Source organism: Artemia franciscana, chromosome 20, assembly GCF_032884065.1.
Source record: "Artemia franciscana chromosome 20, ASM3288406v1, whole genome shotgun sequence".
NCBI classification, from domain to species: domain Eukaryota; kingdom Metazoa; phylum Arthropoda; class Branchiopoda; order Anostraca; family Artemiidae; genus Artemia; species Artemia franciscana.
In genome coordinates, this window is record NC_088882.1 from 13,384,191 (window position 1) to 13,399,599 (window position 15,409).

The window sequence follows — 15,409 nt, forward strand, 5'->3', positions numbered from 1 at the left end:
CAGGGTTAACCCCCAGAGCCCAGGGGCAAGGGTTGGAAATTGTAAACCGGAGGAAAATGAAGTTTTTGTGGAAGGAGTGGTCATAAAAACTTTGGAGGAGGCTCATTTTATTGGAAGTTGAAAGTTCTAGTTCCATTTTTAAGAGTCAAAAGTGATCTGAGAGCAACTAGCCATTTTCTTAAGAATATTGCAATGATCATATAACATTGCCCGCGGGGTTAAAAAAAAATTGAGATAGGTATTTTGTAAAAATTCTCCTAAAGTCAAATAACTATGATCCTGGTTTCGATACCCCCATCTCTCGGGGTAAGGGCTAGAAGATATGCAAGTTGCCCATTGGCAAAAAGTATAATTTTTGTGGAAGGGGTGGTCATATTCACTTTGTAGGGGTCCATTCAATTGGAAAGCATAGTTTCTAGTTCTTTTTACAAGAAGCAAAAGTGATGAAAGGGCAACGAGCCCCCCACTCCCTTTTTCCAAAATGTATACTACAGGTTCAATATGGGTTTTGTCCTTGATATTATGGATTCATCTGTATCTCTGAATGAATCGATGGTAGTAGTAACGTTTCCGGGACTTTTTTTTTACATCGATTCGTCTTTATATTCCTTCGTGATATTATCTGCCAATGCCCTTTCTATTTTGCTTTCGATTTCACTGTCTATTACCACATTATTTTTACATAGTTTGCAGTTTTGGCACATAGACAAGATATGCATTTTGTCATTGGCAGAACAGCCTCTTTTGACCTTCCGTATAATGCTTATACACGAAAGATGGCGATATGTCTTATCGACACCTGAAGTCTTTAAATCTACATTTTATCTTTACTGATAAGTTAGCGTTACTATTAACTCTGCGTGATATCACAATGTAATAAGAAGCACGAAATATAATCACACTATGCTGGGAAAAATGCTTACTCACCAAGAATTAAAATGGGCATCCCAATACTTTTGTGATAATTAAGTTTGGTGGACTTCAACTATTGGTTAGTTTTTCACCTCCTGTAGCAAGTCATTAAGGTACGAAAATTATGTGACAATTTATTCATTGTTATACAATCTATCCAAAGGTAACAAACCCGAATTTCTAGAAGTGAAAAATGCTGTCTTTCACAAAGCCTTTTTGTTAAATATAGAAAATTGATTATTTTGCTGACTCTTGCGAGGCACGTGATAGGGACTTGCACTTGAATTTATTCAAAGGGGTAGTTCTAAAAAGGGTAGGTATAATGGTTAAAAAACATCGTGGGAAATATGATAATCAAACTTGCATTGAAAAGCTAAAAGTTCATATATAAACGAATTTACCAAATAAAATATAAATGATAAACAAAATAACACTGAAAAAATAAATGACACGTTCAACATAGGACAATGTAGAGAAATTTCTTCAATTACTGTGTTGTATCTAGTCACTTTTTGTTTAAATTCAGGCTTATCAAGAGAAATGACTAACTTGAATTTTTTGTTAAATTAACTAAACAAACTATATTTCAACTATAATTGAGTGTAACTATAAAATAATAAGGTGCGTTTTTATATTTAAGAAGGAGACACATCACTGCTTCCCGTGCGAAAAAGTAATTTTCATTGTTGCTTGGAGAGTGTGATTCTCCTAAATGGGGCTTGGGGCTAAGGGGCTATTTCAACAGTACAGTTTACATTTTCATGTGACGTCATTTTTTGAAGGGTTTAGGGGAGGTAGAGTTCAAACCCGGTATACTTCCCGTGGATACAGGCTTGCCATTCCTCACTCAGCTTCAGATGGTAAATCTTCTTCGCTTGACACTTTTTCTTAATCCCCGTTCATAAATTTCGGTTTCTATGGGCTAGAGTTCGTTCTTTGCTAGTTTGCGGAGTGCCGCAACCATAATTAAATAAACAGCAAATGAATTTATATAAAGTAAAGAGTGACCCTACGGTTTAAAACAAATAAACATTACCAAAGCTGTGATGGGGATTATTGCTCCTTAAATCTCATCTCTATACTAAAACAGAACTTGTGATTAACTGGAAGCCTATTAGAACGCGGTTAATATAATCAGTTGGTAATTGCAAAGTGTTTTAGTGTCCTTTGAGCTTTACTGAAAACTAAATAGATTGCTCAAACTGAATTTTTTTTACCCAAGCATTTTTCTTTACATTTAAAAGGTATGAGTGTAAAGAAGGATTACACAGATGAAAATAAAACCAATCTAAAATGGCAAAATTAAATAAACTGTAACAAATATTTGACACAGAAAAACTTCCTCACAAATAATTATGTTAGTGCCGCCCCTCTTTCCACCCAAAAGACTAGAGTGGCAATTGGACTTTACTGAAAAAAAAATAATTAAGTTTATTCTAGGCAACTGAAATAGAAATTAAAGCGACATTTGCTCAATTGCATACAAAAATCTGTCCATTGCATGGCTTGTGAATAACTATTGAGAGTCTCATTGATTTTTTTTTCCTTCAGGCTACTTACGATTTTCGACTCCACAAATGATCTTTTTTGTGCGGAGTTATCCATAGTCTTACAAATACGGGGACACTTCGTTAATCAGCTTATTTGTGCAAGTATTATAGACATTTGTTGCATAGACTAATAGGCGGTAATTTTGTTCCTAATAACTTCTAATTTTGTTCTTCTGTTTGAGCAGAAAAACATTTCTTGGGATTATTTTTTGCTCGTTTCTCTTGATTTAAAAGAATAATAAATATGGCAAAATATTTATTTTTATTTTTGATAATTAAACAAAAAATACAAACATCCTTTTTTATTAAAATACGACATTAAATGTCTTACTTATGACCTTATTCAGGGTTTTCCACGAATATAGTGCAATGTACCATGATTATTCATTATTGACAGTAGTTATGCCCAGTGAAGAATTATAGAATAATTCTTACATGAAATCAGGCTATGTTCTAGTAGTTTGCAATGTCATTGTTCGATTACTTATGGCACCCAAATGTGGCATTATCGGTGCGATTTGCAAAAATACATGGTAATTAACATTAGCTATCACACGAGTCTTTATTTGTCTTTCTATTGTTTTCTGTTCTATATGATAACCCAAGAGGCGGGATTTGGGGGGTATTGTACAGTAATACGCATCATAAAAATTGAATGTTCTTTTTGTTCAAGATGGAGGGCTGCATACTTTTGTTGAAGGGACTCCAATAGGATACTTTCTAATGTAATATAGCATCTTCTTTTCGAAATTTCTTTAAAATGTATTTCGTATGATTTCTTATTTTGCAATTAAATTTTCTTACCTTTTGTTTAATTTAGAATGCCCCTCCCCTCTAGAAAATTTGGATCCCTTAAGATTAAATTCTTATGCATTTGTTTTACTGTAGAGCTAGAATAGTTATAAAGTGATTTTAAGTTAAATTTTTACTTCTTGATATTTTGATAAGACATTCTCTGGAGGACTATGTAAGCCCTTCAACGTACTTTTTGTACAAGCTCCTTAATAAGCACAGCACCATAGTCGCTTCTTTATATTTTTGTGACATCTTTTGTCTGCCAAACATTGTGCTGTAAGGCCACCTAACTGGGGCCAAATGAATAGTAGGTCGTCACCAGATATGGGTGCAAAGAGATCGTAAGAAAGGAACTGGAGCTACATGAGAAGGGATGATGAGTGAAGCCCCAATCTATTTCAATAGTTTATGGTGGAGGAGGGGCATGCAGAGCTGTGTTAGCCTCTGGTAGCTTGGTACTGCAGTAAGCTGTTAGTAGTAGTAGTAACCTTTTCGCCACCCATGCGTCTGAGGCTTAGGCTCATGACTGTTCTCGTATATTTTTTAATGAGCTGTTTAAGGGGTGTAAACTTGTAGACATTTTTTTTTGGAGGGCAAGATAAAAAAGGTCCTCATTTACCAGAGAGTGTCATACTTTTAAGAACGTTACAAAATTGTTTTTTTAGTATATTCTTGATCTTCTAGGGTGTTCCGAGCCTGCTCCAGCTTCTGTATACTTTATTTTTGACCCTGTGACTCTTTGGTTCACTCCCCATAATCAATATATCTTAAAGGAAAGTCTCTTTATTTATTATCTAATATTAAGCTGCATCTTTAATTATATTTTTATTGTCCAAAACAGTGGTAGTAAACCACCCCGAGGGTTAAGTCGGCACTTAACTTAGTTGTGTGGAAACACATCTTCCTTACCGCTCTCCTTTCATCAAAAGACACCGATCAGATTAACCTTGTGTGTTTTTTCAACAAAGAAATCACATAACTACTTTGCATATGAAAGAGTACCGTCCGTAATTAGTTATTTGAATTCTCGCTGTAACTGATACCTATTTAATTAACTAGTGTTGTCTGACATGGTTCTCTAACGTCGGGAGCTTGGAGTTTTAGGCAAGGTTCCCAACGGATAATGACTATAGCTAATCATCATTTTCTTTCTCATTCAAATTAAGCCGAATTGCAAGGCAAAGACGTGACTTTTTCCCTCATCATTTGTGATTTTGTTTCTCGTAAAATGCATTCCAAAAAGAAACTATTGACTTCGACCAAGTTTTTAAGTCAAAATACTTAAAAAAGTGTTGGGATGTTTTGGCCATGGAAAAAAAGAAGAAAAGGAACGTTCAAATCCTCATTGACATTGACATTGAATTCTCCCTCATCACTTATGACTTGGTTTGAGTTTGTCGTAAAAAAAAAAAAGACAAAAAGAAATACGCACAATAAATTACAAGTTCGACCAACTATTTTAGCCAAAAAGCAATCATTTTCAAAACATACAAAAGGACTGGAACTCTCAATTCCCGACCGAATGAGCATTTCTAAAGTTTCTACAATCACAATGGGGAGGTTAGAGATAAGTAAGCGGCAACCTTCCATATACGGAACAAATTCTGCTAATTTTAGGGTTTATTGTAACTATTTGCTTTCATAATAATAGCGTGGACTAGATATCAAACAGTTCGTGGTAACTGTAGTAAGGAGCAACCCGGCTCAATAGTAACCAAAAGTCTAAAAAATGGAATTTTGGTACCAGTAGCTACATAAAAAAAATTGCATTTTAATGCTGATTTTAAATATATAAGTTTCATCAAGTTTAGTCTTACCCATCAAAAGTTAAGAGCCTGAGAAAATTTGCGTTATTTTAGAAAATAGGAGGAAACACCCCCTATAAGTCATAGAATCTTAACGAAAATCGCACCATCAGATTCAGCGTATCAGAGAACCCTGTTGTAGAAGCTTGAAGCTCCTATCTACAAAAATGTGGAATTTTATATTTTTTGCCAGAAGGCAGATCACGGATGCGTGTTTATTTGTTTATTTGTTTTTTTTGTTGGTTTTTTTCCCAGGGGTGATCGTATTGACCCAGTTGTCCTAGAATATTGCGAGAGGGCTCATTCTAACGGAAATGAAAAGTTCTAGTGCCCTTTTTAAGTGACCAAAAAAATTGGAGGGCACCTAGGCCCCCTCCCGCGCTAATTATTTTCCCAAAGTCAACGGATCCAAATTCTGAGATGGCCATTTTATTCAGCGTAGTCGAAAAACCTTATAACTATGTCTTTGGGGACGACTTACTTCCCCACAGTCCCCGTGGGAGGGGTTACAAGTTCAAAACTTTGACCAGTGCTTACATATAGTAATGGTTATTGGGAAGTGTACAGGCGTTTTCAGGAGGATTTTTTGGTTGGAGGCAGGGGTTGAGAAGAGGGGAATATGCTGGGGGAACTTTCCATCGAGGAATTTGTCATGGGGGAAGAAAATTTCCATGAAGGGAGCGGAGGATTTACTAACATTACTTAAAAAAAACAATGAAAAAGTTTTTTTTTTTTCAGCTGGAAGTAAGCAGCAGCATTAAAACTTAAAACGAACAGAAATTATTACCCATACGAGGGCTCACCTCCTCCTAATACCTCGCTCTATACGCCAAAGTATTTTTAGTAATTTCAACTATTTATTCTGCGGCTTTTGTGATTCAGGGGTCATTCTTAATGAATAGGGACAAAATTTAAGCTTTAGTGTAAAGAGCGAGGTACTGACGAGGGGGCGAACCCTCTCATATATGTAATAAAAACATAAGAATACAAAAGTTCTTTACGTAAGCTAATTTGTAAGTTACGTATATCTTTTACTTATAAAAAAATTCGTAAAAAAATTAAATTTCTAGTTGCCTTTTTAATTAACCGAAAATCGGAGGGCAACTAGGCTTCCTCCCCCGCTCTTTTTTTCTCAAAATCATTCGATGAAAATTATGAGAAAGCCATTTAGCCAAAAAAAAAAAGAATAAATATACAAATTTCATTTTAATTATTCCTCTGCGGAGAGCCAAAATCAAAACGCATTGATTCAAAAACGTTCAGAAATTAAAAAAAAAAACAAGTTTTTTAAATGAAAGTAAGGAACGACATTAAAACTTAAAAGGAACAGAAATTACTCCGTATATGAAAGGGGCTTTTCCTTCTCAACGCCCCGCTCTTTACGCTAAAATTTTTTACTGTTTTAAAATGTAGAGTTAAGAGAAAGAGTCAAACTTTAGTGTAAAGAGCGGGGCGTTGAGAAGGAAAAGCCCCTTTCATATACGGAGTAATTTCTGTTCGTTTTAAGTTTTAATGTCGCTCCTTACTTTCATTTAAAAAACTTGTTTTTTTTAATATTTAATACTTCCAGAGATCAAGATGGATTATTATCCAAGATGGATAATATGCAGTCAAGAGATAAGTGGCTGCGAGAATCACAACGACACAAAAACGAAAGTGAAGAACAAACAAAATACGCGGTTACAAGACATAAATGATAATGAGGATCAGAACAAATCAAAACGAACATGAAGAACATGGAAGTGTGTGGTTAGAAGATATACGACTGCAAGAAAAAGCAATTTGAAGTTAGAAGATAGTCAGCAGCGAGAATTACACGCAACAGAACGTGTCAAAAAAGAAAGAGAAGAACAAAGAATTGTATAGTTAGCAGACACGCTGAAGCGAGTATCAGAAAGTGTCAAAAATGACAGTGAAGAACAAAGAACTGTGCTGATAAAGGACAGGGAGAATCAGAACGAGTCAAAAATGAAAGTGTAAAAAAATACAGAAAAAAGAAAGTATAAAAAAATATTATGTTAAAATAACAGCACCATCATAATCTTCGAAGCTAACTAGCTGTGGCGTAAAAACCAATAAAGATGCCGTAAACTCCGCGAAGTTACTGGGGCCCTTCAACTCTGTATGTATTCACTGTAGAGTCCTTCATTACCCCGCAGTAAAAGTAACCAACAAAGATGAGTTACTTGGGCACTACTGCCTGCTTAGTCGAATAGCGTTCCTGCTTCAACAATTTCGAAATGATTTTTTTTGGCCTGTTATGGGACATGACTTGCTCTCTATTGAGTTCTCTAAAATACAAAACTGGAACTCATGTTTTGCTTTAACTTTATTCGACGCAAGTGATGATCGAACCAAAAATAATCATAATGTTTTAAGCTTCAAAACAACTGAAAAAATTAATCATAAAATCAATTTAGCGCCTAGTTCATCATAGACCCCTGAAGGTGATTTTGAAACATATTTATATGGCCAAATGTACCTTTTAGAATAAATATAATATATACTAGATGGGACCAGGTGGCTTCGCCACCTGGTCCCATCTTTTTATCTCGCCACCATTTTTATCTTGCCCCATCTTTTGCCCATTTTTATCTCGCCCCATCTTTTTTTTTTTATCTCGCCACCATTTTATCTCGAAAACAGCTTTATGTTTTTTGGGGGGGTGTGGCTTCGCCACCTGGTCCCATCTTTTTATCTCGCCACCATTTTTATCTTGCCCCATCTTTTGCCCATTTTGATCTCGCCCCATCTTTTTTTTTTATCTCGCCACCATTTTATCTCGAAAACAGCTTTATGTTTTTTGGGGGGGGGGGAAATTGGCATCAGGATATATTCTGGCGTACAAAGCGATCTAGATAGGTCAGAAGTTTGAAAAAATTCGTTAAGAGTCTTAATTTTAGGAAAAAAATTATGCGAGTGACATCATTTTTATATACATCAGTATTGCATTGACGTTGTCACACTTATGTGGAAAAATTGAAGATTTTAATGCATGGAGAATTTTATATTATATTACTTAAAGAGAAAAAATTTGATAATTGCAAAAGTAATTTGCATATATTTTGACAGAGGATTACAGTAACTCAAAACTTTAAAAAAGAAAACCAAAAGTTTGAACCTCAATAGAAATCGCTTTTAGAAAAACATCATTACCGAATTTCTGTTCTTATATGTATAAGCAATGTCTTTTTAAGACAAAAAAAAGTTGAAAAATTTTTAAGTTCAGTTCAAAATTGCTAAAGTTATTACATAAGCTGCAAAATACTACGGTGCCAGAGCAATAATTTTAATGTTTTAATTCAAACTAGAAAAATGCCTGAACATTTTTAAATTATATTATTTTTGTTGTTAGATAAAATCCACTTGCTACGTGATTAAGCTTATATGTTTGAACGCAACCAGTTATATACTGTAATTAGGAAGGCCCAAATAACGAAAAGTTGCAATTATTACAAATGGTGATTCAGTATTTCGACAAGAGATTACAACAATTCAAAAGCCTTGAACAGAAAAATAAAAGTTTCAAGCTTAGCATATATCGTTGTTAGAAATCGGGGAAGCTTCAATAATCAATTATTTAATAACCAATAATCAATTATTTAATTATTCAATAATCAATTATTTAAGACATTAAAGTCCTTAAAGAGCAAAAAACTGGTAATTGTAAAAATATTTGTATATATTTTAACAAGGGATTACAACAATTAAAAAACCTTTAATATGTTTTTGAATTTTACTTAATAATTTAATATATAGAGAGGGCCCCGCAAAAAATGTTCTAATCGATCCCGTACTTAGTCGATCCGGCCCTTCCCCCTACGATAATTCTTTGTTGTAGTTTCCACAACTTTGTTAATATTGAATAATATTTTCATTGTATTTTAGTATGTTTCTTTACGGTTAACCTAACTTCACTTCTCGAGTGTGTACCATGCAGGGCTGCGCTCAAAATGCAGTGGCGGAACCAGGTGGGGGGCGCGCGCCCCTCTAACGTAGTGGTGTATTTTGGGATAATATTATGTTGCCATATTAAACATCATATTTTTCGTAAAGGGTGAACAGCTTTTCATTTTTTATGGCGGAGTGGTTTCTATAACTGACTTTTTTTTGCATCAATATTTATACATCATTTTAATTTCAACAGATTTATTAGAACTTTAACCCTCAGCAGATTTTAGATTAAATTTACGACCATTTCCACAGCCTAACTACGGCGTATAATCGTTGATTCCCTTTAAATTGCTGGTATTTCTTTGTTCGCAAGTTAATCGGAGCAAAATCTTTTGCGCCCCCGCTAAAAAAAAATCCTGGATCCGCCCCCTTGCAAAATGTGTTAGCTACAATTATTCAGTAAATTATTAAGTTTGAATTGTTTCCTTATGTTTCCTTCTCTAGGCTTATATCTAGCAGTCTTCTTTAGAATGGACGGGGGAGGGGGGGTATTTATTAGATAATATGACACAAAATTACCAAAGTTCTTCAAGCCGTGACAATTTCTTATTTATTAGATCAAATACCATCTTTTTAATCATTGTTAGCAAGGGGCTGTAGCTCAGTGGTAGAGCGTTCGCTTTGCATGTGAAAGGCCCGGGGTTCGATCCCCCGCAGCTCCAGTTTTACACATGGAATGAACGAGTTTGAATAAACTACTGAACAGTATTAAGTAATTGAACTAGCAAGTCTTTTTAAGTAAAGGTCCTGTTCTAAGGGGAACGATTTACACAATTTAGAACTATTTTAGTCTTTCATTATTAAAGGAATTTTAGGGATAAATCCAAAATAGTAAAACTTTTCATACATCAGAATTCATAAATATTATAGCATAATTACTCAAAATTAAGAGCTGATACGCCCATATTTTACAAATGGTATTTGATTTCCACCAATAGTGTTACCAGACAGTTCGTGGCATCGAACTGAAAGTAAGGGACAAACCTGCCCAATAGTAACCAGATTTATACTGATACCAAATATGAAAAATTTATTAAATTTAATGCCACTCGTCAAAAGCTAGGAGCTTGAAAAAATTTGTCTTGTTTTTGAAAGGAGGAAACATCCCCAAAAATTCAAGTAATCTTAATGAAAATCATATGCTCAGATTAAGCCTATCATAGAAGTCTGCCTCAGAGGTATAAAGCTTATATCTACAAGAATATGGAATTTTATAATTTTATATCTGTAGCCAGAAGAGAGATCAAGGATGTATGTTTTTACCAGGGGCAATCGCATCGAAACAATGGTCTTATCAGACCGGGAAGGGCTGATTCAAACTGAAATAAAACGCTCTAGCGCTATCCGATCCAATCCGATCCAATCCGATCCAAATTTTCAGATAGCCAATTAATTCAGCATGGTTGAAAGTTCCAATAACTGTACCCTATGGACGTGGAAAGGTTCAAGTCATCCCTTATCGGGATGGTTTGACCCCACAGCCTCTGGGGAAAAGGCTGTAAGTTATGCAATTTGCCAATTGCTTACATATGCTATTGTTACTTGGAAATACAAAGAAACCTTTTGGTGGGGGAGGGGGAGGATCCTTCACTATAAGAATTTTTCGTAGTGAGGGAATTTTCCAGGGAAAATTATACAGGGAGCGAGGTGGATTTCCTGGCATGATTTGGAGAACAGTCAGAAATTAATTAAAAAAGAAGTTTTTTCACCTGAAAGTAAGGAGCAACATGAAAACTTAAAACGAACAGAAATTATTCTGTACGCGATAAGGACTACCCCTTCCTCATTCTACCCTCTTTACACTGAGGTTTGAATTTTTATTTCAACTCCTGAAGTACAATTGCTTTTGAGTTTGAACGAGAAGTATTCTCAAAGAACTTTAAGACCTTAACGTAAAGAGGGTTGAGGAAGGGGCAGCCCCCCCATATATCGAATAATTTCTGTCCATTTTAAGTTTTTAATTAATTATGTACATTTTAAATTGTTTTTAATTAATTTATGAGTCGACCCAGCTCTAACTGGGTACCTAGAGAAATCTGGGGAAGGTAAACAGGAAGGGTGTGCGAAAGCAAAGGATGGTTGGCCCCCAACCCCCCATTGCACTTCCTGACTGAAGGGCCAAGAAACGGAGATCAGTACCAACTGTAAAGTCTAATGCAGTATCCTTTACCTTTTTTAAGGAACGGCTGATTAAAGTCTGAGCCAAATGTTACACTTTAAAAATAAAAGAAAATACGCGAAGCACATTTCTTATGAATAGCGTTTGGTCTTGGTAAAAGCTGGCAAATAAGGCCTTTCGCTTTTAGTTCAAAATTTAACCAGAGTACACGGCTAACATTACCATTTAGCCATCCAAAATTAAAATGGTAAAGTCCTTACTTCCCAATTGGTCAACACGTTATCAAACAGTTCGTGATAACGAACTGTAGTAAGGAGCGACCCGGCTCAATAGTAACCAAAACTCTAAAAAATGGAATTTTGATACCAATAGTTACATCAAAAGAATTGCATTTTAATGCTGATTTTAAATATATAATTTTCATCAAAATTAGTCCTACACATCACAAGTTACGAGCCTGAGAATATTTGCATCATTTTAGAATCATTTTAGAAACATCCCCTAAAAGTCATACAATCTTAACGAAAATCACACCGTGAGATTCAGTATATCAGAGAACTCCATGGTAGAAGTTTCAAGGTCATATCTACAAAAATGTGGAATTTCGCTTTTCTTGCCAGAAGACAGATCACGGATCCGTGTTTACTTTTTATTTATATATATTTTTTTTTTGTTTCTTTTTTTTCCAGGGATTATCGTATCGACTCAAGGGTCCTAGAATGTCACGAGAGGGCTCATTCTAACGGAAATTAAAAGTTCTAGTGCCCTTTTTAAGTGACCAAAAAATTGGAGGGCACCTAGGCCCGCTCCCACGCTCATTTTTTCCCAAAGTCAACAGATCAAAATTCTGAGATAGCCATTTTATTCAACATAGTCGGAAAATCTAATAACTATGTTTTTGGGGACGACTTACTCCCCCGATGTCCCCGTGGGAGGGGCTGCAAGTTACAAACATTGACCTGTGTTTACATATAGTAATGGTTATTGGGAAGTGTACAGACGTTTTCAGGGGGATTTTCTTTGGTTTGGGGGAAGAAGTTGGGGGGGGGGGGGTTACGTGGGAGGATCTTTGCATGGAGGAATTTGTCACGCGGGAAGAGAATTTCAATGAAGTGGGAGCAGGATATTCTAGCATTATTTAAACAAATAATGAAAAAATAATTGTGAAATGTGTTTTCAACTGAAAGTAAGGAGCAGCATATGAGAAATTATTCTGCATATGAGCGGTTTATCTTCTCGTAATACCTCGCTCTTTACGCTAAAGTATTTTTAGTATTTTCAACTAGTCATTCTACGGCCTTTATAATTCAGGGGTCATTCTTAAGGAATTGGGATAAAATTTAAGCTTTAATGTACAAAGTGAGGTATCGACGAGGGGGCGAACCCCCTCAAATACGCAATAAAAACATACGAATATAGAATTTCGTTACGTAAGTTAATACGCAAGTTACGTATGTTTTTTACTAATGAAAACGTTCGTAAAAATTAAAAGTTCTAGTTGCCTTTTTAAGTAATCAAAAAATTGGAGGGCAACTAGACCTCCTTCCTCGCTCCTTTTTTTTCTAAAAATCTTTCGATTAAAGCTATGAGAAAGCCATTAAGCCAAAAACAAATTTAATATGCAAATTTCGTTTTAATTATTTATGTGCGGATAGCCAAGATCAAAACACGCATTAATTCAACGTCCAGAAATCAAATAAAAAAAATATAACGTTTTTTTTAACTGAAAGTAAGGAGCGACATTTAAATTTGAAACGAACAGAAATTACTCCGTATATGAAAAGGGCTTTACCTCCTTAACGCCCCGCTCTTTACGCTAAAGTTTTTTTACTGTTTTAAAAAGTAGAGTTGAGAGAAAGAGTCAAACTTTAGTGTAAAGAGCGGTGCGTTGAGGAGGAAAAGCCCCTTTCATATACGGAGTAGTTTCTGTTCGTTTTTAGTTTTAATGTCGCTCCTTACTTTCAGTTAAAAAAAACTTTGTTTTTTTATATTTTGTCTAGTTAAAATCAGGTTCTTGCAAGGATAAATAAATATAATCAAATAAATATGCCTTTGGGGCTGACAATACCCCCCTAACCCCCAGGGCAAGGGCTGTAAGTTATGCAAGTTGCCAATTGTAAACATTTAAGTTTTTTTATCAGGAAAAGAGGGCATGTTTGATCCTGGGTCTCTGGAAGGACTGGGTATATTCAGGCGAAACTTTTCGTGAAAATTGGAATTTCAACAGTACTTAAGGAACGACTAAACGACCCGAGGAACGAGGAACGACTCTTTTTAGGTGCTCTTTCTGCCAAAATCTGATCAAAATTTTTAAATTGTCATTTTCTTCCAACTAGTCAAAAGATCTAATTAGCCATGTCTTTAAGGACACCATACCCCCGAAGCCCCCGGTCAGGGATTGTAAATTACACAATTTGCCCATTTTTTACAAGCAGAAATTATCATTAGGAAAAGGTGAAATGTTTGATTCTTGGTGTATCCGAAAACGCTAAGAGTATTAAGGTAAAACTTTGGGGAATGTTGAGGGGTATGTTCAACTAAATCAAAAGGTATTTTATACATCCAGCTCATAAAAAGGAAGATCGGCAATATTTTAAGAATCGCTGAGGGCAAAAGTTGAAAGTTTCAGGAAATAATAAAGAGGATGTTGAATAGTGGTTGGAGGGCTGTCAGTCTCCCTTCAATGCCCCTTTTTAGCTACCCTCCCTCCGAAAACATTCGATGAAATTTTTAAATATATATCTTGTATAAAATAGTTTAAAGTTGAAATAACTATCATTATGGGGAAGACATAAACCCCACAACTTTTAGAGGGCTTCCGGACGCAATAGAAAAACACTGTGTGCATGCTGGTTGTCAAAAGCGTGTATCAGCCATATCTAAGGAACAGATGAGGGTATTAAGTTGAAAGTTTAAGGGTATGCTGAGATCATGTTGAAGTTTGAAGGGAGGGCAACCAGCCCACTTGCCTTTTTTGGATGCCCGTCTCCTTAGCTCCGATCAACGTTTTTTCAAAAGTGATTTTGTTCAAAATAGTCAAAAGGTCTAGTGACTATACCCTTAGGGGTGAAATACCCTACAGCCCCCTGGGAAGGGATCTTATTATGTAATTCGCCCTTTTGTACATGTAGGATTTATCATTAGGAAAAAAAGATAATGTTTCATTGTTGGTGTGTTTGAAAAGGCAACGGTTATTAATATGAAACCTTGGGTAATATTGGAAAGCATATTAAGCTAAATCGGAAGATTATGAATTTATCATTGAAAAATATAATTAAAAGGATAATTAATTAGACAAGAAATAATAAATTTTGGAACGATCACTTTTTTCAAGATTAAATTAAAAAAAACAACTTTTTTTTGCTGAAAGTAAGGAACGACATTAAAACTTAAAACGAACAGAAATTACTTCGTATATGAAGGGGCTGCTTCCTCATCAACGCCCCGCTCTTTACGCTAAAGTTTGACTCTTTTTCTCGACTCTAATTTTAAAACAGTAAAAAACTTTAGCGTAAAGAGCAGGGCGTTGATGAGGAAGCAGCCCCTTTCATATACGAAGTAATTTCTGTTCGTCTTAAGTTTTAATGTCGCTCCTTACTTTCAGCTAAAAAAAGCTGTTTTTTTTAATTTAATTTCTGAACGTTTTTGAATCAATGCATCTTTTGATTTTGGCTCTCCGCAGAGGAATAATTAACAAGAAATTTGCAAGTTATTATTATTTTTTTTTTTTTTTGGCTAAATGGCTTTTTCATAGTTTTGATCGAATGATTTTGAAAAAAAAAGAGAACGGTGGAGGAAGCCTAATTGCCCTGCTATTTTTTTGGTTACTTAAAGAGGCAACTAGAACTTTTAATTTTTTACGAATGTTTTTATTAGTAAAACATAAACGTAACTTATAAATTAGCTTACGTAACGAACTTTTGTAATCTCATGTTTCTATTACATATATGAGGGGTTCACCCCCTCGTCAGTACCTCGCTCTTTACACTAAAGATTAAATGTTGTCCCAATTCATTAAGAATGACCCCTGAATCACAAAAGACGTAGAATAAATAGTTGAAATCACTAAAAATACTTTAGCGTAAAGAGCGAGGTATTAGGAGAAAGTGAGCCCCTCATATGCGTAATAATTTCTGTTCGTTTTAAGTTTTAATACTGCTCCTTACTTCCAGTTGTAAAAACTTTTTATATATATATATTTTTTTTAATAATGCTAGAAAATCCTGCGCTCCTTTCATGGAAATTTTCTTCCCCCATGACGAATCCCTCGATGG

General features: G+C 35.0%; 1 long non-coding RNA gene and 1 other non-coding gene across 2 annotated transcripts in view; both read left to right on the top strand.

Annotated features, from left to right (window-relative positions):
- The window catches only part of LOC136039785 (uncharacterized), a 131,216-nt gene that overhangs the window by 69,027 nt on the left and 46,780 nt on the right, over nt 1-15,409 (top strand). The window lies entirely within an intron of this gene.
- On the top strand, nt 9,607-9,678 carry Trnaa-ugc (transfer RNA alanine (anticodon UGC)). Its single transcript has one exon. It is a non-coding gene; the product is annotated as a tRNA-Ala (tRNA).